We start from the raw sequence: 25740 nt of genomic DNA on the forward strand, positions 1-25740 counted from the left end.
ATCACCAATGCCGAGCCCAGGTCTGACTCATGGTGTCAATAAAGCTATTTTGTATATTTGTAGAAAGAAGGAAGGAAGGGAGGAAGGAAGAGGGAGGGAGAGAGGGAAGCTCATAGATAGACTGTTCTTGTAAGTAGAAGAAACTTAAATAAGAATCACTGCTCTGAAGTACAAAGTCTTCTGGTTTTTGATGCACCAAATTGATTCCTGATCCAGCCTCCCTCACTGTATGGTAACTCATATGGCATTTAAATGTATATATAAGCCTCAGTTTCCCATAAACTGACCAGAGTACTTTGTTTGTCTCTGAATGTTGATTAAATATTCTGCAGAGATTTTCACTCATCAAATTTTTTAACATTTTGTTTCGTCCTCGCTAACATTAACTCAGTTCTGGCAGCAGGGAAACCAACTCAAATGGGAGCAGATTGTTTTCCTATATGTTTTTTGCTTTGTTGTCCATTTGTGTTCATGCTGTTTGTTTGTGTTTAATCTCAAAGCCTGCTCCAACTCCACTTGGAATACAGACGTTTCCATCTGGGTCAACAGGTGTCACTGTTGAGCAGTATAAATATGCCCCCCACACCCCATCTTTTTGGTGCTGAATGTCCTAGTTGGTTACAAAGCCCACCCTCTGCTCAGTCCAAATAAGTTATCTCTGTTGTCCCTGTGCCAGTAGCCATTGCAGACCTCCAAGAACACCAATATATTTTTTCTTAAAGACCTAGTTACTGAACATAACCATAGACCTGATTGTACCCATAAAAGGGGGCAAATAGGAGGAAGAAACTACAATCATTTCCATTTGTAGGAGATAGCATTGTGTCACGGGAGGCATCCCAATTGATAGAGTGAGGAAGTCTGAGTTTTAAGTGCCTGCACTATCCCTAACCAGTTGCCACTAGTGTAATTGGCTCAAGCCAAAGGTGCCAGTACTTCAAGCTGGAATAAGGACAAATGTTGCAAATTATCAGAAACACCAGATAACTGGTTTAGGCCATAGATCTCTGAGAAATGCACAGAGTGATTCAGGAAGAATTTGAGAGGGGAATATACTCATAGAAAACATGGGGATGGAACAAGAGAAGCATGAAATTTACCATTTTCTTACCCTTAGGCTGACATTGTCTGGGAGATATGTGGAATTGGATAGAAAGGAATGAAATGAAATAAAATGGACTAGGGAATGGAGTGGAATGGAATAGAATGGAATGGAATGGAATATGAGATGGCAGGTAGTAGAAAAACATGGAATTTGAGAGAGAATGCAATAAAAAATAAAATGAGATGAGCTAAAAAAAGAAAAAATGCTAGGATAGTTAAGTATTAAAATATATTAGAAAACAACATGTAATTCATAACCAACTTTTCTGGGAGCATGATTGTCAACAAACTAATGGGTATTTTTGGAGAACCCACAATATGTTGAGTTACAAATAAAGTCTATGATTTAATTCTTTAAAATAAATGAAATGAGCTAAGATGGAATATGGAACAGTAAATGATATAGAATGACTAGGTGTGGAATATACTATTTAGAGAATGCAAAAAATGAAATGAGCTAGAATAGGCTAGGATATGAAACACGTTGTGTCAAAATTTGGAAATGGGATACAGAATGCAATAGAATGGGATGGAGTTTTTCATTAAATGCTTTGAGACATGGAGTGAAGTGCTGTGTTTAATTGGCATGAAAGTAATTAGCAGGCTCAGGAAATTGCCATCCTAATTCTAGTCCAGATGATTAGATACTTAGGGACCTAAAAACCTGACACCTTCATTAAATGATTCCTCAAAGGGTCACTTGCTTTGTTATTATGGCATACAACTAGCACTCTGTAGTAACAGCAACCAACGTTACTGGCACTCTGCTAAACCCTTGTATGTATTATTTCATTTAATTATCTCACCAGTCGTGTTTGATCTCCATTTCATAGACAGGGGAATGGAGGCACCAAGGTTCAGTGACTTGCCCGAGACCACAGAGCTAGAAAGTAGTGGAGTTCGAGTTCAAGCATCAGACAGTTTGCTGTGAGCTTCTGCGTGCTGCCCCTCGACACACTGCTTCTCACCATGCAAGGGGCTTATAACCCATGACACTGCAAGTAGAAATGTTAGGATCCGTATAAACTGTGCTTTAGCCACAAAATGTCACTTACAAAAAAGCTGGAAAACTTGGTAGAGGTACTATTCTGATACAAATATGATGAAACAGGGCATGGTCCCAAAGCCCACTTAGCTCTGCTACCGTACTCAACACATCCAGAACCACAGTTATCCCATCCCCCTTTAGACCAGGTCTCATTGGGGGCTCCCTCACCTCTTAACCCTTCCTAATCCTAACACTCATTGGTTCATCAGACCTTTCCAAAGGGCCTACTGCAGACAGTTTAATCATTCATTTATTCATTTAACATTTGAGCACTTATTCTTTCCCCTTAGTTTTCTAAGAAAGTAGATTCAGTTACTGGAGAAAGATTCTCAACAACAAAGAAAGAAGACAAAGCAACTAGAGGTTTGGGTAACTAGAACCTACCCCCTATTGAGACCCTAGAACTCAATTTCAATTCCTGAAAATGTCCAGTGAGAATACTAATAGCTGCCTTTGTTGAGTATTTACTCCTTAAGAGAGGCTGTATAATCTACTGATTGAGAGGGGCTGCCTGGGTTCAAATCCTGGCACTGGCTCTGCCACTACATAGCTTTGTGCCCTTGTGGAGCTACTAAACTTCTCTGCCTCTAGATTTCCTCATCTATTAAATGGGGAGAAGAGGATACTTTGAAAAATAAAGTGAATTAATATACATAAAGCACTTAGAACACTGATTGTCACAAATAAAGAACTTTGCAATATCAACTATTATAATTGGCCAGGCTTTGCATCATGTGTTCACAGGCATTATCTTCTTTTAAAAAATTTTTTTAATTTTATTTTGTTTATTTTTTATATGGCAGGTTCTTATTAGTTATCCATTTTATACACATCAGTGTATACATGTCAATCCCAATCTCCCAGTTCATCCCACCCCACCACCACCACTTTGCCCCCTTGGTGTCCATACCTTTATTCTCTACATCTGTATCTCATTTTCTGCCCTGCAAACTGGTTCATGTGTACCATTTTCCTAGGTTCCACATATATGCGTTAATATACGATACTTGTTTTTCTCTTTCTGACTTACTTCACTCTGTATGACAGTCTCTAGATCCAGCCACTACAAATGACTCAGTCTCTAGAAATGACTCAGTTTCATTCCTTTTTATGGCTGAGTAATATTCCATTGTATATATGTAGCACTTCTTCTTTAACTATTAGTCTGTCGATGGGCATTTAGGTTGCTTCCATGTCCTGGCTGTTGTAAATAGTGCTGCAGTGAACATTGGGGTGCATGGGTCTTTTTGAATTATAGTTTTCTCTCAGTATATGCCCAGTAGTGGGATTGCTGGATCATATGGTAATTCTATTTGTAGTTTTTTAAGGAACCTCCATACTGTTCTCCATAGTGGCTGTATCAATTTACATTCCCACCCACAGTGCAAGAGGGTTCCCTTTTCTCCACACCTTCTCCAGCATTTGTTGTCTGTAGATTTTCTGATGATGCCCATTCTAACTGGTGTGAAGTGATACCTCATTGTAGTTTTGATTTGCATTTCCCTAATAATTAGTGATGTTGAGCAGCTTTTCATGTGCTTCTTGGCCATATGTGTGTCTTCTTTGGAGAAATGTCTATTTAGGTCTTCTGCTCATTTTTGGATTGGGTTGTTTGTTTCTTTAATATGGAGCTGCATGAGCTGTTTATATACTTTGAGATTAATCCTTTGTCTGTTGATTCATTTGCAAATATTTTCTCCCATTCTGAGGGTTATCTTTTCGTCTTGTTTATGGTTTCGTTTGCTGTACAAAAGCTTTTAAGTATCATTAGGTCCCATTTGTTTATTTTTGGTTTTATTTCCATTATTCTAGGAGGTGGATCAAAAAAGATCTTGCTGTGATTTATGTCAAAGAGTGTTCTTCCTATGTTTTCCTCTAAGACTTTTATAGTGTCCAGTCTTACATTTAGGTCTTGAATCCACTTCGAGTTTATTTTGGTGTATGGTGTTAGGGAGTGTTCTAATTTCATTCTTTTACATGTAGCTGTCCAGCTTTCCCAGCACCACTTATTGAAGAGACTGTCTTTTCTCCATTGTATATCCTTGCCTCCTTTGTCATAGATTAGTTGACCATAGGTACCTGGGTTTATCTCTGGGCTTTCTGTCCTGTTTCAATGATCTGTATTTCTGTTTTTGTGCCAGTACCATATTGTCTTGATTACTGTAGCTTTGCAGTATAGTCTGAAGTCAGGGAGTCTGATTCCTCCAGCTCCGTTTTTTTCCCCTCAAGATTGCTTTGGCTATTTGGGGTTTTTTGTGTCTACATACACATTTTATGATTTTTTGTTCTAGTTCTATAAAAAATACCTTTGGTAATTTGATACGGTTTGCATTGAATCTGTAGATTGCTTTGGTTAGTATAGTCATTTTCACAATATTGATTCTTCCAATCTAGGAACATGGTATATCTCTCAATCTGTTGGTATCATCTTTAATTTCTTTCATCAGTGTCTTCTAGTTTTCTGCATACAGGTCTTTTGTCTCTATAGGTAGGTTTATTCCTAGGTATTTTATTCTTTTTGTTGCAATGGTAAATGGGAGTCTTTCCTTAATTTCTCTTTCAGATTTTTCATCATTAGTGTATAGGAATGTAAGAGATTTCTGTGCATTAATTTTGTATCCTGAAACTTTACCAAATTCATTGATTAGCTCTACTAGTTTTCTGGTGGCATCTTTAGTATTCTCTATGGTACAGTATCATGTCATCTGCAAACAGTGACAGTTTTACTCCTTCTTTTCCAATTTTTATTCCTTTTATTTCTTTTTCTTCTCTGATTGCCGTGGCTAGGACTTCCAAAGCTATGTTGAATAATAGTGGTGAGAGTGGACATCCTTGTCTTGTTCCTGATCTTAGAGGAAATGCTTTCAGTTTTTCACCTTTGAGAATGATGTTTGCTGTGGGTTTGTCGTATGTGGCCTTTATTATGTTGAGGTAGGTTCTGTCTATGCCCACTTTCTGGAGAGTTTGTATCATAAATGGGTATTGAATTTTGTCAAAAGCTTTTTCTGCATCTATTGAGATGATCATATGGTTTTTATCGCTCAATTTGTTAATATGGTGTATCACATTGATTGATTTGCATATATTGAAGAATCCTTGCATCCCTGGGATAAATCCCACTTGATCATGGTGTATTATCCTTTTAATGTGTTGTTGGATTCTGTTTGCTAGTATTTTGTGGAGGATTTTTGCATCTATATTCATCAGTGACATTGGTCTGTAATTTTCTATTTTTGTAGTATCTTTGTCTGGTTTTGGTATCAGAGTGATGGTGGCCTCATGAGTTTGGGAGTGTTCCTTCCTCTGCAATTTCTTGGAAGAGTTTGAGAAGGATGGGTGTTAACTCTTCTCTAAATGTTTGACAGAATTCACCTGTGAAGCCATCTGGTCCTGGACTTCCGTTTGTTGGAAGATTTTGAATCCTAGTTTCAATTTCATTACTTGTGATTGGTCTGTTCATATTTTCTATTTCTTCCTGATTCAGTCTTGGAAGGTTATACCTTTCTAAGAATTTGTCCATTTCTTCCAGGTTGTCCATTTTATTGGCATAGAGTTGCTTTAAGTATTCTCTTAGGCTGCTTTGTATTTCTGCGGTGTCCATTGTAACTTCTCCTTTTTCATGTCTAATTGTATGGATTTGAGTCCTCTCTCTGTTTTTCTTGATGAGTCTGGCTAATGGTTTATCAATTTTGTTTATCTTCTCAAAGAACCAGCTTTTACTTTTATTGATCTTTCCTATTGTTTTCTTTCTTTCTATTTCATTTATTTCTGCTCTAATATTTATGATTTCTTTCCTTCTGCTAACTTTGGGTTTTGTTTGTTCTTCTTTTTCTAGTTCCTTTAGGTGTAACTTTCGATTGTTTATTTGAGATTTTTTTGTTTCTTGAGGTAGGCTTCTATAGCTATAAACTCCCTCTTAGAACTGCTTTTGCTGCATCCCATAGGTTTTGGATCATCGTGTTTTCATCGTCATTTTTCTCTAGGTATTTTTTTATTTCCTTTTTGATTTCTTCAGTGATCTCTTGGTTATTTAGTAACGTATTGTTTAGCCTCCATGATTTTGTGCTTTTTACCTTTTTTTCCCTGTAATTCATTTCTAATCTCAAAGTGTTGTGGTCAGAAAAGATGCTTGATATGATTTCAGTTTTCTTAAATTTACTGAGGCTTGATTTGTGACCCAAGATGTGATGTATCCTGGAGAATGTTCCGTGCGCACTTGAGAAGAAAATGTAATCTGCTGTTTGGGGATGGAATGTCCTATAAATATCACTTAAATCTATCTGGTCTATTGTGTCATTTAAAGCTTCTGTTTCTTTATTTATTTTCATTTTGGATGATCTGTCCATTGGTGTAAGTGAGGTGTTAAAGTCCCCCACTATTATTGTGTTACTGTCGATTTCCTCTTTTAGAGCTGTTAGCAGTTGCCAGTTGCCTTGTTTATTGAGGTGCTCCTATGTTGGGTGCATATCTATTTATATATGTTATATCTTCTTCTTGGATTGATCCCTTGATCCTTATGTAGTGTCCTTCCTTGTCTCTTGTAACATTCTTTATTTTCAAGTCTATTTTATCTGATATGAATATAGCTACTCCAGCTTTCTTTTGATTTCCATTTGTATGTTGTATCTTTTTCCATCCCCTCACTTTCAGTCTGTATGTGTCCCTAGGTCTAAAGTGGGTCTCTTGTAGACAGCATATAGATGGGTCTTGTTTTGTATCCATTCATCAAGCCTGTGTCTTTTGGTTGGCGCATTTAATCCATTTACGTTTAAGGATATTTCGATATGTATGGTTTTTTGACCATTTTCTTAATCGTTTGGGGTTTGTTTTTGTAGGTCCTTTTCTTCTTTTGTGTTTCCCACTTAGAGAAGTTCCTTTAGCATTTGTTGTAGAGCTGGTTTGGTGGTGCTGAATTCTCTTAGCTTTTGCTTGTTTGTAAAGCTTCTGATTTCTCCATTGAATGTGAATGAGATCCTTGCTGGGTAGAGTAATCTTGGTTGTAGGTTCTTCCCTTTCATCACTTTAAGTATATCATGCCACTCCCTTCTGGCTTGTAGAGTTTCTGCTGTGAAACCAGCTGTTAACTTTATGGGAGTTCCCTTGTATGTTATTTGTCATTTTTCCCTTGCTGCTTTTAATAATTTTTCTTTGTCTTTAATTTTTGCCAATTTGATTACTATGTGTCTCGGCATGTTTCTCCTTTGGTGTATCCTGTATGGCACTCTCTGAGCTTCCTGGACTTGGGTTGCTATTTCCTTTCCCACGTTAGGGAAGTTTTCGACTATAATCTCTTCAAATATTTTTTCCAGTCCTTTCTCTCTCTCTTCTCCTTCTGGGACCCCTATATGCGAATGTTGTTGTGTTTAATGTTGTCCCAGAGGTCTCTTAGGCTGTCTTCCTTTCTTTTCATTCTTTTTTCTTTATTCTGTTCCACAGCAGTGAATTCTACCATTCTGTCTTCCAGGTCACTTATCCATTCTTCTGCCTCAGTTATTCTGCTATTGATTCCTTCTAGTGTAGTTTTCATTTCAGTTATTGTATTGTTCATCTCTGTTTGTTCTTTAATTCTTCTAGGTCTTTGTTAAACATTTGTTGCTCCTTCTGTATCTTTGCCTCCATTCTTTTTCTGAGGCCCTGGATCATGTTCACTATCATTATTCTGAATTCTTTTTCTGGAAAGTTGCCTATCTCCCTTCATTTAGTTGTTTTTCTGGAGTTTTATCTTGTTCCTTCATCTGGTACATAGCCCTCTGCCTTTTCCTCTTGTCTATCTTTCTGTGAATGTGGCTTTTGTTCCACAGGCTGCAGGATTGTACTCTTTCTTGTTTCTGCTGTCTTCCCTCTTGTGGATGAGACTAGCTAAGAGGCTTGTGCAGGTTTCCTGATGGGAGGGACTGGTGGTGGGTAGAGCTGGCTGTTGCTCTGGTGGGCAGAGTTCAGTAAAACTTTAATCTGCCTGTCTGTTGATGGGTGGGGCTGGGTTCCCTCCCTGTTGGTTGTTTGACTTGAGGTGACCCAACACTGGAACTGGGAGGACTATTAGTCCATGCGGAACCCCATGGCTGGTCTGAATGTGAGCCCAAGCCTGCGACAGAGGCACTGTGCTTTCCAAGATGTTTTATTACCATACAGGCACAACTCCAGGGCCACATTCTGCTGACCCATCTGAAATGCAAATAGAAAGAGCCTGCTTAGCTTCAGCTATTGCCTTACCTCCAAGTCTGCAAGAAGTCCATCAATAATGATTTAAGTTAAGACACTAGATTCCAAGGGGCTGAATCTGAAAAGATGCCTTGATATAAAAAGGGAAAGTAAGTGGAAGGTGGAGGGCATGTCATTTAAATTTCAGAGAACGTAAACAATAAGACGCCTATACTACATGTCTGAGAGGCAGTGTGATGGGGGAGGAAAGAAACAGAGTTAAGGACTCTGGTTCAAGCCTCAGCCCTGGTACCTAAAGACTGTGGGATTCTGAGATGGTATGTAAGGTCTCTGAGCCTCTTTCACCCAAAAAACACATTGTTTCCTGTGTACCTCTTAAACTTAATTACAAGGTTAAAAACAAAACACTTACATGGTACTTTATGAAGTACTTATCACATGTACTTGTTGATTTAATCCTCTCAATAATCCCATAAAATGGGAATTATTATTATCATCTTTATTCTACGGATGAGAAAAGTGAAGCCTTGAAAGTTTAGGAGCCTGCCTCAGGTCCTGCACGGCCACTGGAGATGTCTGTGGTATTTTGGTGATCCAGTCACTCAAACTTCCTCCCTTCAGAGTTCTCTGCTGTGGAAGCCCTGCCTCAGAGATCATGTGCTAAACAGAAGATACGTCAGCACTCTATACGTAACCAGACACATGTCTAATCTCTCTCAGTGTGGAACTCTCTAGGAAGAAATGGCAGGGAAGCCTGAGTCCTACTCCATTTCTGAAATCAAGAAAGATGTATGCACAAGGACCCATGACAAAAGACTAACACGGGTCTGGGTTGTCCCAAGCTGCTTTGATGCTCTGAACTCTTAGTAAAGTGAAAGGAGTTGCAGGACCTCTGCAGCCCTTTTCATTATGTTACATTTTTGTTCCCAAATGTGTTTTTTACCATCAATCCACAGAGGATAGATGCAAAAGAGTAGAGGAGGAGCCCCCCAAAAATACATCTAGTGGGGCTTCATCCTAAAGAATAGAAAGAACATAGGAGAGATACTCACACTGAGGTAGCTAACCTTTCATCAGCCACTGATGCCGTTCAGTGATGAGCCTGACACTCAGTAAGGCCAGGACCATGGTGAGGTGAGCAGTGTCCCCACGGGGCAAAATTTAAGGAGTCACAAACCCTCAGATTTCTGCAGCTGCAGGGTCAACACCTGAGAGTGAATGCCCCCAGAAACCTTGCAGTCTACAAGCCTCACTTGCCTCTCCCTAGTCCTGGCTCTGCCAATCTGGCCCCTGAAATCAAACCAATTCCATCAGTAAGTTAACTTATTAGCTCTCTTCTTGCAGAGGATCTAAGTGAGAAGAGAGGTGGGAATCTGTATCTCCCCACAGTGCTAAGATGTGTCTTCTTGTTGTCTTCCATTTACTCTTCCTCTAGACTTTCAGTCCTTCTCAAATTTTAATATTGCCTATGGGTTACCTGGGGATCTTGTTAAATCATATTCTGATTACACAGATCTGGGATAGAGTAGGGCCTAAGATTCTGAATTTCTAACAGCCTCCCAGGGAATGTTTATTCGTGTCAGTCCACTTACTCACTCTCTGAACGGCAAGGCCTAGAAGTGATGGGTCTCAAGCCCAAGTGCTAACCCATACTAGTTATCTCAGTTCTACAATGTAGTCAGCACAAAGCAAGAAGAACAGAACAACTGCAGGGGGTGGAAGCAGGAACTCAAAAGCCTAAAGGAGTTAAAAAAAAAAAAAAAACCGTAGACCAGTGGATATTTGCAGAAATAAGGTAAGGACGTAAGATTCAGGTGCTTGAGACAAGGTCTGATTAAACCCATAAACATGTGTTTGTTTCAGATTGTTTCCTTTCCAAACTGCTTCCTTCCACGTCCAACCATTCTGTCCTTAAGAAGACTCTAATTGTCTCATAGTAAGACTCAATGGCCAATTGAACCATTCAGGCACTTTTGCACACCCATCACCTCTGCAGAATCCATGGCAATTTATGCACAAAAGTAGAGTAAAAAAGTTAACTGCCGCTTTCAAAAATGACGGTAACTTTAGGTACAAAGATATATGCTATTAAAATGCAGTAGTTTCTGTTACATGTATATCTTCTTATTCAGAATAGCTTCTTTTCACAAAACACTATACTTGGCCTCCTAGAAGGAGATAATATATACATACACATTGTAATTTCTAAAGCCAAAGAGAGTCCTTGGACAAAAGATAAGAAATGTAAATTTTAAAAAATAATCTCATATCAACAAAAAAAGGATGGCATACCTGTTGTGTAAAAGTATGTGGAACATGATAAACTGTGTCTGATAAAAAGTATCTCTTTTTCCACTTCTATTTACTTCTGTATCCCGATTTCCCAGTAAAACATCTTGTATATAGTAGGTAATTCATTTACATTTTAACATATGGATAAATTATTTTAAAAGAACAAAGAAATGGAGACACCGTGGTATCAGGTGATGGTTCCACTGTGGAGCAATATATTAGCCAGGATTTGGGGGAAGGAAAGGCAAGGTGAAATCCCGAGAAGCAGGGTCTGGAAGAACTGACCAGGGAAAAGTTTTCAACTTGGACATTTAGGGCAGAATTCTAAGCTTGGTGAACTAAAATTCAGCACAGGAAGTATGAGGGGAGCTCAATTATTCTGGCTGGGAATATAGAGGGGGTTTAAGGAAGCTTTCAGTGCAGTCAGCATTCCACTGTTTAGGGTCCACACCGGGTTCATAAGGAGCCGGCCATAGGCAGGAAAACCATTCTTGACCTCAGCTGAAGTCAGGCTAAGGTTCCATGTCAACAGCCTGACCTTGTCAAGATGGCCTCAGGAACTGTTGTTTTTTTCCTTATCACTACCTATAGCTTCCTATACATTTCATTTCCTCCAGCCACTAGGACATGAGCTCCAAGAGGACAAGGACTCTTGTCTGTTTCATTTACTCTTAGATACCAAGCATCAAGAGGGGTGCCTCTAACAGAATAGGTACTCAATAAATATTAATTGCATGAATACATAATGGTTGAGAAAATGAATACAGTAACAGATAACAAATGAATGCATGAGTGAATTGGATAGACAGAGGCTTCAATGGAGGATTGCAGTACCTAACTCTGCATCAGGAATTGACCAAAGTAGAGTGCCATGATGTGGTCCTGGCCTCAGAAGAGATTACAAACCTACCGAAGAAAGATGGCAGAAACATAGGAAGGGTTACATAAAGATACAAGGATCAAGTAACAGAGTAACAGTTTTAGAAAATGATAAAACATTTTAGCATCTTAAATCAGGTTATTTAATTGGATAATGAGTGCAGAAAATGAAAGAAAAGAATTGTGTGGAGTGGCCACTGCAGAATTTTTAGAGATGGGGTTTGATATAGCTTTTTAAAAATTTCCATGGGTCTTTGGGATCTTTTCCCGCAAAGATCAAATCCACAAATATCTATTATCCGATAATGCTATCAATCTCAGTTTAAAGCTTGCGTGAAAATGCCATTTAAAAGGCTGTCTTACACTGATGAAAGAAATTAAAGATGATACAAATAGATGCAGAGATATACCATGTTCTTGGATTGGAAGAATCAACATTGTGAAAATGACTCTACCACCCAAAGCAATCTACAGATTCAATGCAATCCCTATCAAATTACCACTGGCAGTTTTTAAAGAACTAGAACAAAAAATTTCACAATTTATATGGAAACACGAAAGACCCCGAATAGCCAAAGCAATCTTGAGAACGAAAATGGAGCTGGAGCAATCAGGCTCCCTGACTTCAGGGAGCTACAGTAATCAAGACAGTATGGTACTGGCACAAAAACAGAAATATAGATCAGTGGAACAGGATAGAAAGCCCAGAGATAAACGCACACACATATGATCACCTTATCTTTGATAAAGGAGGCAAGAATATACAGTGGGAAAAAGACAGCCTCTTCAGTAAGTGGTGCTGGGAAAACTGGACAGGTACATGTAAAAGTATGAAATTAGAACACTCCCTAGCACCATACACAAAAAAAACCTCAAAATGGGTTAAAGACCTACATGTAAGGCCAGACACTATCAAACTCTTAGAGGAAAACATAGGCAGAACACTCTATGACATAAATCACAGCAAGATCCTTTTTGACCCACCTCCTAGAGAAATGGAAATAAAAACAAAAATAAACAAATGGGACCTAATGAAACTTAAAAGCTTTTGCACAGCAAAGTATACCATAAACAAGACAAAAAGACAACCCTCAGAATGGGAGAAAATATTTGCAAATGAAGCAGCTGACAAAGGATTAATCTCCAAAATTTATAAGCAGCTCATGCACCTCAATAACAACAAAAAAAAAACAACCCAATCCAAAAATGGGCAGAAGAACTAAATAGACATTTCTCTAAAGAAGATATACAGATTGCCAACAAACACATGAAAGAATGCTCAACATCATTAATCATTAGAGAAATGTAAATCAAAACTACAATGATATCATCTCACACCGGTCAGAATAGCCATCATCAAAAAATCTACAAACAATAAATGCTGGAGAGGTTGTGGAGAAAAGGGAACCCTCTTGCACTGCTGGTGGGAATGTAAACTGATACAGCCACTATGGAGAACAGTATGGAGGTTCCTTAAAAAACTACAAATAGAATTATCATACGACCCCACAATCCCACTACTGGGCATATACCCTGAGAAAACCATAATTCAAAAAGAGTGATGTACCAAAATGTTCATTGCAGCTCTATTTACAATAGCCAGGACATGGAAGCAACCTAAGTGTCCATCAACAGATGAATGGATAAAGAAGATGTGGCACATATATACAATGGAATATTACTCAGCCATAAAAAGATGAAACTGAGTTATTTGTAATGAGGTTGATAGACCTGGAGTCTGTCATACAGAGTGAAGTAAGTCAGAAGGAGAAAAACAAATACCGTATGCTAACACATATATATGGAATCTAAGAAAAAAATGTCGTGAAGAGACTAGGGGTAGGATGGGAATAAAACACAGACCTACTAGAGCATGGACTTGAGGATATGGGGAGGGGGAAGGGTTAGCTGTGACAAAGTGAGAGAGTGGCATGGACATATATACACTACCAAACGTAAAATAGATAGCTAGTGGGAAGCAGCCGCATAGCACAGGGAGATCAGCTCGGGGCTTTGTGACCACCTAGAGGGGTGGGAGGGAGGGTGACACAAGAGGGAAGAGATATGGGAACATATGTATATGTATAACTGATTCACTTTGTTGTAAAGCAGAAACTAACACACCATTGTAAAACAGTTATACTGCAATAAAGATGTTTAAAAAAAAGTAAAAAATTTTAAAAAATAAAAGGCTGTCTTAAAGGTGCTATGACTGAGCCAGTATAGGCTGAACAGATTCCTGAGGTTCACAGATTCTTTAAAGGAATGGGAAATGATTTCAAGGATCAGGGGAGCTCAAGATAGAAAGAGAGATAGTATTGCTAGCAGCGCCATCTCCCTGAGTCCAGTTCTCCTTGCTTTTGGTTGTGTAGGCTTCAGAAGTTACACATAAAGTTGTTCAACTTTGCTCCATGTGGATAGCTTGGGCTAAGTGACCCTCCCATGTTTTTCTAAATGTATAAAAGAAGGTATGATTAGCTTTCACAGGCAGCAATTAACATGAAGTGGCTCTGTTGGTCAGAATACTCAGTCACCTTGGAAGCAGTAAAAATGTTGCATGTTCAGCTCAGATATGGGGGCATTCTAGCTCATATAAATGGACTGTTTCAGTTTGCTGTGACCCCTTACAAGTGTCCTGGCATTGGTGATATCAAATGGAGGGAGGGAGAATCATTGAGATTCCTTTCTTCAGAAGGTGTCTGCATAGAGGGAGATATAAAGGCATTATCAATTCCTCTTTATGGACAACAAGATGTTTTAAAAGTAATTTTTAAGTTGCTTCTTAGTAAAGCCATTAAGTCAAAGATAATCTGTCAAAAGCTCAAGGTGATGTTAAAGTCAAGCTCATGTGACAGAGGAGAATCACTGTACTTAGCTTTCAAGTCACACGGAGCTCATGGCTACATCATCATGATGTTCCCCTTTTCCATGGGTAGAAGAAAGAAAGTGTCTTTTTTATGATTAAGAAGAATCAGTCATGAGGACTCAGTATATCCAGAAATAACACAAAGTGATGTTATTGTTCTATTTCTTCTATGTGGAAAGAATGAAAGATAACTTATCATGAGGTAACACTGATAGAAATAATTTCATTAGCAGGCTGTGGGGAGACAGCTACATTAATAATTCTTAATTAGAAATACTCATTGCTAGAATGTTTGAGAATCCATGTGAATGAATGTTAATATCAAGTTCATCTGAAGTTTCATAGCAGTGTTCCATCTCATAAAGCCACCACAAAATTTGGCTATAGAGCACAGAAATGAGCATGCATGCTTCTGCTATGACTAATTAATAGGGAATATTGAAGAAAGTACTGACTTTTGCCTTCAATTTTAATTTTTCTAAAAGCATTCATACATGTAAACCTGTAAAGTTTCACATTTATGTTCAGTTATTTATGGACACTCATACATATCATCTTTATAATTATTAAAACTAAAATTAACTATACAAGTTCAGTTGTACTGTTAAAGTTTACATTTTGAACTTTAAATGCTAGTAAGGGAAAAGGTATATCAACTTTTCCAAATAACCATGAATGAGTGAATGTATGAATGAACAATTACTATTCATAGACGGTGATCACAAGTGAGGCCCCATTGCCACCTGGTGGCAGCATACCCTAATTGAAGAATTAGTTTTTTAGTGAAATCGAGAAACCTAAATGTATAGAGACAGAAATCATATCGCGTGAGATAACACAAATGAAATATTAGAGGATCACAAGCCCATGTAATTTAAATATAATACTTATTTTTCATTTTCTATCTCAAGTGAGGAGGAAACACAACTCCCTGGTCTTGGGTACAAGGCTGGTTTCCCTTAAGCTATATCGAGAGTGTTCACTTAATGAGCCACAAAGCCATTTTACCTATAAGGTGGCCCCAGGCCTATTCAGCTGTCATATTGACTAAAAGGTTTTAATATGTCATTTTTATGGGCCTGGTGTAGATGAAATAACTACTAAACCAACAGTGTTCTAGGAATTTTGACCCTTCGAAAATCTCTGTAGTTCAATGGATTTGTGCACATACTTATTTACAAAAGATTATTTTATTTAACTAATCCCATTATCCATGCCACAATTCAGACCAATTATATCATTATCTCTGGGTATAAAAACAGGCATCGATGTTTTTGATAAAGCTTCCCAGTGGTTCCAATGTGCAGCCAATGTTGAGAATCATTATAGTAAAGAGAAGATTGAAACGTGGGCCACAGAAAAATGATGTTACTGTTAAGCAGTTAAGCAGATCTTCAGCAAAACTAAATATAAAATTAAAATGCATATGAAAAAAATGCAGCAGAAAACCAAAATGCCATTGTCACTTGTCCTCCAAAATTCTTCCGAAACTCTGAAGAGCAATGGAAAGTAAAACATTGTGCATTGACAACTTCTGTGCAGGTGCTTTCTGTATACATTTCATTTCATCTTCACCCACATGAGGGGTAGGCTTTATTACCCCTGTGCTACTTACAATTTCAAAACCTGAAGCAGAAGTAGATTTATTAACACAAGATCATGCAAGCTGTAAACAGCACAGCACGGATTTAAACTTAAGACTGTCTGATTCCAAATCCCATGGGTAATTCCATGACACCTTGTTGAGTTCGAATTAAGAAACAGAATAGCCAGCAGACTTCCAATAGTCTCCTTTGATTCATTAACAACTTCTTTTTGAGCCTCACAAACCACTAGAGACAAAGCTTTAATGGATTTAGAGACAGAGACTCAGCTCAGTAATTCATCTGGGTTTTCCTGTATCTCTTCTACCTGTTTACCAGCCAACTGAGTTGAGGGAACTCTAGTTCAAATGCAAAGAAGGCAGTGGCTGCCAGCTGATCAGGAGATGAATCAAAGACAGATTTTCAATGGGAAACTTTGGTAGAAATAATGACTTTTTCAGCTATAGATAGACCCTCGCCCCACCCAAACTGAGGTGGGTGCAGTGTCTGATCTACCATGCCCTCTATTTTCAGACTCTATACAACCCTCTGAACTTGCCCAGACACATGGGCTATTTCACTTTCTCCTACCGCGTAGCTTGATGATCCAATCAGTCAACAAAAAAAGTAAGACCTGAGCTTCTGCTCTGGGTATTCCATATAGATCCCTGCCACGATGAGTTTGCAGTCTAGTAAACAAAAAAAGCCATGCATGGTCATTAATCTAACCATTTCAATTCCTTGCTTAAAATCCCTCCAGTAACTTTCCTTTGCTTTCAAGATAAAAATGGAGATTTTTGACAGGTTCTAAAAGACTCTGCTTGATTTGAACCTTGTCTACCTCTCCAAAATCTTCTGTCTTCTTGTCTTTCTTTCCCTAAAAGTGCTTTCTTCCCTCTGCTAGACTTGTGCACACCCTCTCCCTCTCCCTAGAATTCAGTCCCAGCCTCCAGACTACAGCTGGTGTGTTAGTAACTTATTGCCATGGAACAAACCACCCTCAAAATTAGTGTCTGAAAATCACAGCCACTTTACTAGCTCATGGTTCTGTGGTCAACAGTTTGGGCTGGAATCTTCTGCTGGTATCAATCGGAGTTAACTTTTGCTACTGTAGGTCTCTGGCATCTGGACCAGGGCTGGATGATCTAAGATGGCCTTGTTCACAGTTGGCACAGGATGTCAGCTGGTGGGGCTCAGGGGACACAGCAAGGACAGCTTTTCTTCACTGGCCTCTCATCCTCCAGTAGGCAAGACTGAGCTTCTTCAACTGGCAATCTCAGGGACACATTCCAAGAAAGCAAAAGCAGAGGCTTTACTTCTTCCATGGTCTGTTGGATACAGGAAGTCAAAGTCCAGCTGAGATTCAATCGGTAGGGAAACCGATTCTACCTCTTGATCGGAGAAGCTGACCATGTTTTATCTACCACCGCTGACTGATGAAGGCTCATATTTCCTTCAGATGTCAGTTCTCATTTTCCTTCTTCAGGAAAACATTACTCTGAATCACTGGATATGATCAGATTCTCCGTTACATGCTTTCAAATCATTCTGGATTTTTTTTTCTTGTAGCATTTATCTCATTTTATAAGCAAATATTTATTTGTGTGGTTATTTGATGATATCTGGATTCTCTCTGCAACTGTGACCTCCATGAGGGCAGGGACAGCATCTGGGTCCTCAGTGTTTACCACAAAGCTAGGCCCAAGGTTACCATTCAATAAGTGCTTGTTGACTTAACACAAGCATGTGAAAGTTAGCTGAGAGTAAAGTGGTTTAAAAGGAAGAGTACCACTTCCTAGCTGTGAGAATGTCATCAAGTTACATAACGATGTTACACTCAGTTTTCACATCAGCAAGCCGTGCATATGCATAGTTGGTGCCAATAAATGCCTTTGAAAGCAATAGGGGACTAATGACTTAATTTTTAGTGAAAAACAAGTATGCATTTCATCCTCATATATTTTTTAGTGCATAAAAAATCACAGAGAAATGGAATTATTAACTCCTATATTGATTAATTAATATCAGCACATTTTAAAATACTGCTGTAACTAATCGGGTACCATTATTGTATATATAAATAAGGGCAGATGTAGATGGTAAAGAAAGACAGAAACCTTACGTCAACCACTGAAAGAGTCTTTGTAACTCTCAGGTGTCTCTCTCTTTTTTTTTTTTTTTCTTTAAGCAGGTAGAGAGAATTTCCCAGCCTAATCTACAGCTTTGTCAAAAATACCCATGATTTGTCAGTTAAGCCCCTGATATTTTTAGTTCTGGAAAATCTGTCAAAATGACCCAAAAGTCTCACATTTTACAGAGTATAAGAAACAAAACCACGGGGGTAGACTGAAATGAAACACAGTCATAGGCAGTTAAGTTTGAGGTTACCTGCTCTTTAAAAAAAGAAACAAACCTGTTTCTTCTGTTTTTCCAGTGCTGTCAGCCTTCAGGGGCCCCTCTTTACTTTGTACTCTCTGAGAATCAGAAGTATGCCTACCCATTTCTGGTTTCCTGCCATCATTTTTAACATTTGGATCTTACATATTTGGGGTTATCACCCCAGTAACCTCTTCAGTGAAATTGACCTTCATAAATCAAAAATACTCTAATTTCAGAAATTGAATGCTCTGTGGGTTACACATGACTGACCAGCATGCTGTTTCCACCAGGGCAGATGACGTCTCTTGTAAATCCTGAAACATGAGTAGTTTATTCCTCTCTCACATGCTCTCTTTTTAATTTCCCCTAACCCAAGATGTGTACAAAAGGACTTTCTCAAAAGTACTGTGAAAAAAGGAGGTTTCAAAAAGCATGAGAGAGTTATACCAAAGAGAAATCTTGCACACTAAAGGTTTAAACTACCTCTGAGCAATAGGCTACCATAATTTCAGCATTATTTGGGTCTGATATGCATTAGTTTAGGCTAGACTGTGAAAACAAGTAGCTACAAATTTGGAATGGCTCGACAAAAATCTTGATTGTATCATTATGTAACAGTCCAGGGAGGTGACAAATAAAGTGTGTGTTGTGGTGGGGTATTCTGCTCCACAGTCATTCAGGACTCCAAGCTGGTAGTAGTTCTGCCATCTTGAATATGTAGCTTCCAAAGTCACTCTCGAGGTTGCCATCACCACCAGCCAGAAGAGAAAAAGGAATAAAGAAGAATGCATGGGAGTGGCCCACATCACATCCATTCACATTTTGTTGGCAAAGCTCAATCTCACAGCCACAACTATCTATAAGAGAAGCTGGGTGATGCCGTGTCTGTATGTGAAGAAACAAGAGGAAGATGCACTTTGGAAAACAGTGTCTGACACAAGAAAAAATCAAAACTTTCAATACGAGAACATTGTTCTTCAATATTATTTCAATAATATTTCAATATTATTATTACTTCTCAAAGTGACCCTTATCTCACCCCCTAGACCAGATTTCAGCTGGACTGTCCTCCACAATAGGGTATTATTTTCAGTCTTCCTGTGTCCAGCTTTTCCATCTCTCCAATGTATACTGTGCACGGTGGTCAGAGTCACTTTTCTAATACATATGCGATCCTCTTCTACTCTTATTCTTTAATCACTCTCAGTTACTCCCTAGATAAAATGATACGGTCATGGTATGCAGGTTCCTTCTTAACCCAGTCCTTAGGCTGTATGATGTAAAGGTTGGGAACACAAATTCTGCAACCAGACTGCCTGGATTTGACTTTTCTGTGCTACTTACTGGTTGTGTTGACCTTGAGCAAGACTAAGTGTGTCTCAGAGTTCTTCAGAGTTCTTTCCTTATCTCTAAAACGGGGATCATATTAATGTCTACCTCCCTGAGTTATTGTGGATTTTAATTGATTCATATATGTAAAGCACTCAAAATAACAAACACTTGTCTGACTTATTGTTAATTAATACCTTCCATAATGCTATCCAGTGTACACCCCGATTCAGCTCTACAGAGCATCAAGAAGAAGAACATCATCAGCAAGGATAATAATCCCACAAACAGTGCTTCCTACGTGCCAGGAACTGTTCTAAACATTTGGCATTGATTTTCTTCTCCAAACTATCCTATTATCCTCATTTAACAAATGAGGAAATTGAGGCACAGAAAGGTTAAGTAACTTTTCCAAGGTCAAATAGCTTGCTGGTGGCAGGACAGAGTTTCAATCCAGATAGTCTGGCTTTTAGTTATTATACTGTGACTTTGCTCTTTTGTATGTATTATTTTCTGTATGCCTTCTAGTCTCCATGGATAATCCAGATTTATCCATCAAGACCTGGTTCAATGTCACCTCTCATTTGAAGCCTTCCCTTATTCCCTCAAATTCAGTTAATCACTCTTGGCTTTACTCTGCTGGCGTATATTGGTTCAGAATTTACTCTGGGATATCAATTTATATATGTCTCTCCCACTAGCCTGGTTTTTGGGTTTTTTTTTAACCATTTATCTTGTAACTTCAGTGCCAAGATGAGTACTTATTTCCCTCAATCCAATACTTGCTTATGCAAAAATTCCCAACTCTCTCCTTTTTGCATTAATCTTACTTATTGTATCAGTCAGGTTTCCATCAGGGAACAGACTCAAATTGGGGTAATTTCAAGAGGGTTTATATTTAGAATCTAATTACAAATATTTGTGTGTCGGGGGGTACTTCCCTGGTGGTCCAGTGGTTAAGACTTCGCCTTCCAATGCAGGGGGTTCCGGTTTGATCCCTGGTCAGGGAGATAAGATCCCACATGCCTCGCAGCCCCCAAAAAACAAAACATAAGCAATATTGTAACAAATTCAATAAAGACTTTAAAAATGGACCACATCAAAAAAAAATCTTTACAAAACAAAACAAAACAAAAAAACCAAATATGTGTGGGGGTCATAGGGAATGACAAGAATTAATACAGATATTCAGGCTAGGAATAGTGGAGCTGTTACCATCCTGTGATATTTTTAACATCAAGAAGTGGAGCTTAGGGGCTTCCCTGGTGGCGCAGTGGTTGAGAGTCCGCCTGCTGATGCAGGGAACACGGGTTCATGCCCCGGTCCGGGAGGATCCCACATGCTGCGGAGCGGCTGGGCTCGTGAGCCATGGCCGCTGAGCCTGAGCGTCCAGAGCCTGTGCTCCGCAACAGGAGACAGGAGAGGCCACAACAGTGAGAGGCCCGTGTACTGCAAAAAAAAAAAAAAAAAAAAAGAAGCGGAGCTTAATTACCGTCCCCCTTGAGTGTGGCTAAACACAGTAGGTCATGTCTAATGAATAGAATAAAGTGGAAGTGACATGTTTGACTTCTGAGTTTAAGATTTACAAAGCATTGTGGCTTAATCTTTGCTTTCTCTCTTGGAACACTTACCCTGAGAAAAGTCAACAGCCATGTCGTAAGAATGCTCGAGCAACGCTATGGAGTGGACCAGGTGAAGAGGAGCTGAGGCTTCCTGCCAACAGCCAGCAACGAACTGAGAACTCCAGCCAACAGTCATGTGAATGAACTATCTTAGAAGTGGATCATGCAGCCCTAGATAAGCCTTCAGACGACTTCACCACCACTCGACATCTTGACTGGAACCTTATGAGCGACCCTGAGCCAGAAACACCCAATGGGAAAAACGCAGCTTCTTATGTCTAAAATGGGGATAATATGAATATCTACCTCATTGAGTTATTTTATTTTATTTATTTGTTTTGGGGGTTTTTTTTGCCGTAAGCGGGCCTCTGACTGCTGTGGCCTCTCCCGTTGCGGAGCACAGGCTCTGGACGCAGGCACAGCAGCCATGGCTCACGGGCCCAGCCACTCCATGGCATGTGGGATCCTTCCGGACCGGGGCACGAACCCGCGTCCCCTGCATCGGCAGGCGGACCCTCAACCACTGCGCCACGAGGGAAGCCCCAACCTCATTGAGTTATTGTGAAGTTAATTGACTTTATATATGTACAGCACCTAGGATAGCAAACACTTGCCTGAACTATTACCATTCTGTAGCCTTACCTTCCATGATTCTATTAAAGCACGTGCCAGTTCAGCTAAACACGGCATCAAGACTAGCGCCAGCAACATCAAAGATAGCAGTCACTTGTACAGAGCTTCCTATGTGCCAGGAACCGTGAGGTAATAAACCTTTGTTGTTTTGAGCCACTAAAGTTTGGGGTAAGTTGTCACACAGCAGTAGATAAGGTAATGAATGGTCATGTCTAATTTGTTTAACCTCTCTGTGCCTAAGTTTCTTGTAGCCTCTGATTCTTCATTTGTAAAATAGAGATAATATCCATTTCACCAAATGATTATGAGAATTACATTAAATTATTACCTTAGACTAAATCACACATTAGAAGGGATATGAAAGTGTTTGACTCAGTGCCCAGTACTTAGAAAGTATTTAGTAGACAATTACATATTCCTTCTCCGGGAATAAATCACTGCAGGTCTCCTCTTACTACAAGCTTGGGTTTCTAGTAATCAAGATGGTTTCTTTAATGGATTCTTATACTTAATTATATGCCCCTATATAGAGTCTCTACCTGAGGACCTTGAGAAAAGCTGATTGTCTAGACTAGTGCTAAGCATGCCTGAACAGCTTCCAAGGGAAGCTCTCTGCAGTTCTCGGGGTCACATACAAGATTTTTAATGTCCCATTTCTGAGAAACCATTTCAAACTGCAGTAAATGCAGTGAGAAGGTATAAGGACTTGGTACATTGGTAACACAGGAAATGCAATGAAAATATGCAAACTCAGGAAAAATGTAAATTGTAAACAATAAGGGATTTCACCTTGTCATGAAATGCTTAGGGAGTATACTAGGGCATCAATTTACCAAGAGGATGTGTCGAAGCAAATGCACAACTCCAAGCACTGTGTAGGCTTCTGTGGACCAGATTTTTATAATTGTGAGATTCGATGCTATTGGGCCTTTAATTATCTGCACTTAAGAACTTAAATAATAAACATTTCAAGGACTCAGCGAATTCATAATTATCCTCGTAACAGTGACTCTCTTGGGGTTTTGCTGATTTGTCCTTACTTGAAGGATGTGAATGGAGTAGACAAGTGGGGAAAATGAAAAGCAAAAAAAGGCAGTGTATCTCCTCTTTCTTCTTTCTTTCCTGGAGGAAAATTCATCTGGAGGAAGTACCTTTTTTTGTGTGTGTGGTACATGGGCCTCTCGCTGCTGTGACCTCTCCCGTTGCGGAGCACAGGCTCCGGACGCGCAGGCTCAGCGGCCATGGCTCGCGGGCCCAGCCGCTCCGCGGCATGTGGGATCTTCCCGGACCAGGACACGAACCCGTGTCTCCTGCATCGGCAGGCGGACTCTCCACCACTGCCCCACCAGGGAAGCCCAAGGAGGAAGTACCTTTAATGTTTCCAAGGAAGACAAAGTGTTCTGTCTTCATTGCTTTCTTTGCCAGTGTCTTCTCCCAAGCTCGTGTCAGGCAGTATGCTTCCAAGGGAAAGCCTCAACAGTGGTAATAGTAATAGGTAAAATGTATTTAGCACATACGTGTCAGTACTATTCTCAGACAGACACACATACACAAGCATTAATGAGTTAATAAATTAATAAAAATATAAACATAACATGTTAATCCATTATCTACATTTTACGAATGAAGATACTGAGGCACAGGGAAGTTAGTCACTTGACGAAAGTCATATAGCAAGTAAGTGGTGTCTGCAGGATTCTAACCCAGATACTCTGATTCTAGGGCCAGCCTTGTCAGTGTTATCCAAAAGAATATCAATAATAATGAATTACCAAAAAGAAATTAAAACTCCCTAAACATTTCACACTCTTTAGACAATGTTTTTACATATTTACTGTCTCATTCTGAGATGGGTCCTAATCATTCCCATTTCACAGCTGGAGAGACTGAGACCAGAAGCGTAAGAGTCTTGACCAATATCAGTCAGTGAGTGTGTGTCAGAACCAAGAACTCCATACTTAACGGTGCAAGCCTCACCACTTAACAGCTTGTGTTACTGAGGGAGTCGCTTCACCCCTCAAAACCTCTTTAAACCAATTTCCTAATCTATAAAGTGGAAATAATAATAGTTTCTGCCCAGTGGGTTTGTTGGTGTATCAAATGAGGTTATATGTGTAAAACAGTTTACATAGTTCATAGCATATAGCAAGTCTGTGATAAATACTTGTTATCATCATGAGTAAAATCATCTCCATTATTACTGGAGTTGCTTTTCTTTTTCACGTTATTGGAAAGAAATATGGATAATTCCTCAGCTGGGTTTTATTATTCTTAAATGTATACTCCTTAATCTTAAAACTACCTACTTAGAAGAAATTCTTCAATGTTAGACTTTAAGCAAAGAAAAACTCTGCTCTACTACAGAGCTTCCTGCTCTACAGGAAGCTGGTGAAGTAGAAAGGTGAAATTTCATTCCATAAGCACTTTTCTTTTCTCTCGGAGGTGGACACTAAATGATTTGTGTGTGTGCATTTGTCTATGCAGCTCTCAAAATTAAAATTCTTTAGAGGGAACCATTGAAAGCCAATCATTCAAAAAGCTTTAAAAATGACATCTTGAAGAGTTCCTTGGTGCTAATTCATCAAAGTTAGCAATGATTCAACTGTGATTCTTTTTTCAGATTCATTTCTCCCACGATATTAAATACCATGAAGCTTTGCAGCATTGTATCCCAATGAATGGAGATACTAAGGGCAAAATGGAATGGGCAAGTGGGATGACCCCACTCTAGCAGCTCTTTTAAAAAAGATAAACAACAACAACAAAAACTCTTTGGAAAGAATCACTTAAATTTGACAATTTCTGCACTTAATAGTGTATTGATAGGGTCACCTATTTTATTTTATTTTTTTATTTGTTTATTTTTGTTTGTTTGATACATGGGCCTCTCACTGTTATGGCCTCTCCCGTTGCGGAGCACAGGCTGCGGACGCGCAGGCTCAGCGGCCATGGCTCACGGGCCCAGCCGCTCCACGGCATGTGGGATCTTCCCGGACCGAGGCACGAACCCGCGTCCCCTGCATCAGCAGGCGGACTCTCAACCACTGCGCCACCAGGGAAGCCCCAGGGTCACCTATTTTAAACAGGTGAAGATTTGCCTGAAGTTTACAATTAGCCTTTGTATATCACCTTGGAAAAGCTTTTCACCAGCATTACCTCATCCAGGCTTTACACTAATCCTGCAAAGTGAGCAGTATTATGTTCCCATTTTACAGAAGGGAGAACTGAGTCATGGAGAGGTTATCTAACCAACGTCAGTAAGTCAGTAAGACTAAGAACCAGGAATGATACCGTCTTCCTTCTCTGTATCTCCCGTTTTTCACACTGTGAGGAGTACCTAAAGAATGATTAAGATGGATAACATCTCAATAATAATAAATAAATACCCTCATATGAAGTTCAAGTTTTAAAAGTTAGGGTCATCAAAAAAAAAAAAAAAAAAAAAAAAAAAGAGCTTCCCTGGTGGCGCAGTGGTTGAGAATCCGCCTGCCGATGCAGGAGACACGGGTTCGTGCCCTGGTCCGGGAAGATCCCACATGCCGCGGAGCAACTAAGCCCGTGAGCCATGGCCACTAGGCCTGCGCGTCCAGAGCCTGTGCTCCGCAACGGGAGAGGCCACAACAGTGAGAGGCCCGCATACCGCAAAAAAAAAAAAAAAAAAAAGTTAGGGTCATCTATTTATGAAATAAATTGAATGCCAGACATTTAGCAATACTTACTGAGCACATCCTAGAAACAAACAGTCCAGGGGTAAATACGAAATATAAGTCCCAGTGTCTGCTCACAGAGATGAATCATACAATTTAATTAAGAAGAGAAATACAAGCCGGTTAACACATAAAA

At 39.3% G+C, this 25740-nt stretch overlaps 1 long non-coding RNA gene across 1 annotated transcript in view; it reads left to right on the forward strand.

Annotated features, from left to right (window-relative positions):
- The window catches only part of LOC136792859 (uncharacterized), a 223927-nt gene that overhangs the window by 119762 nt on the left and 78425 nt on the right, over window positions 1-25740 (forward strand). The window lies entirely within an intron of this gene.

The sequence above is a fragment of the Kogia breviceps genome, chromosome 17, assembly GCF_026419965.1.
Source record: "Kogia breviceps isolate mKogBre1 chromosome 17, mKogBre1 haplotype 1, whole genome shotgun sequence".
In the NCBI taxonomy this organism is placed as follows: Eukaryota; Metazoa; Chordata; class Mammalia; order Artiodactyla; family Physeteridae; genus Kogia; species Kogia breviceps.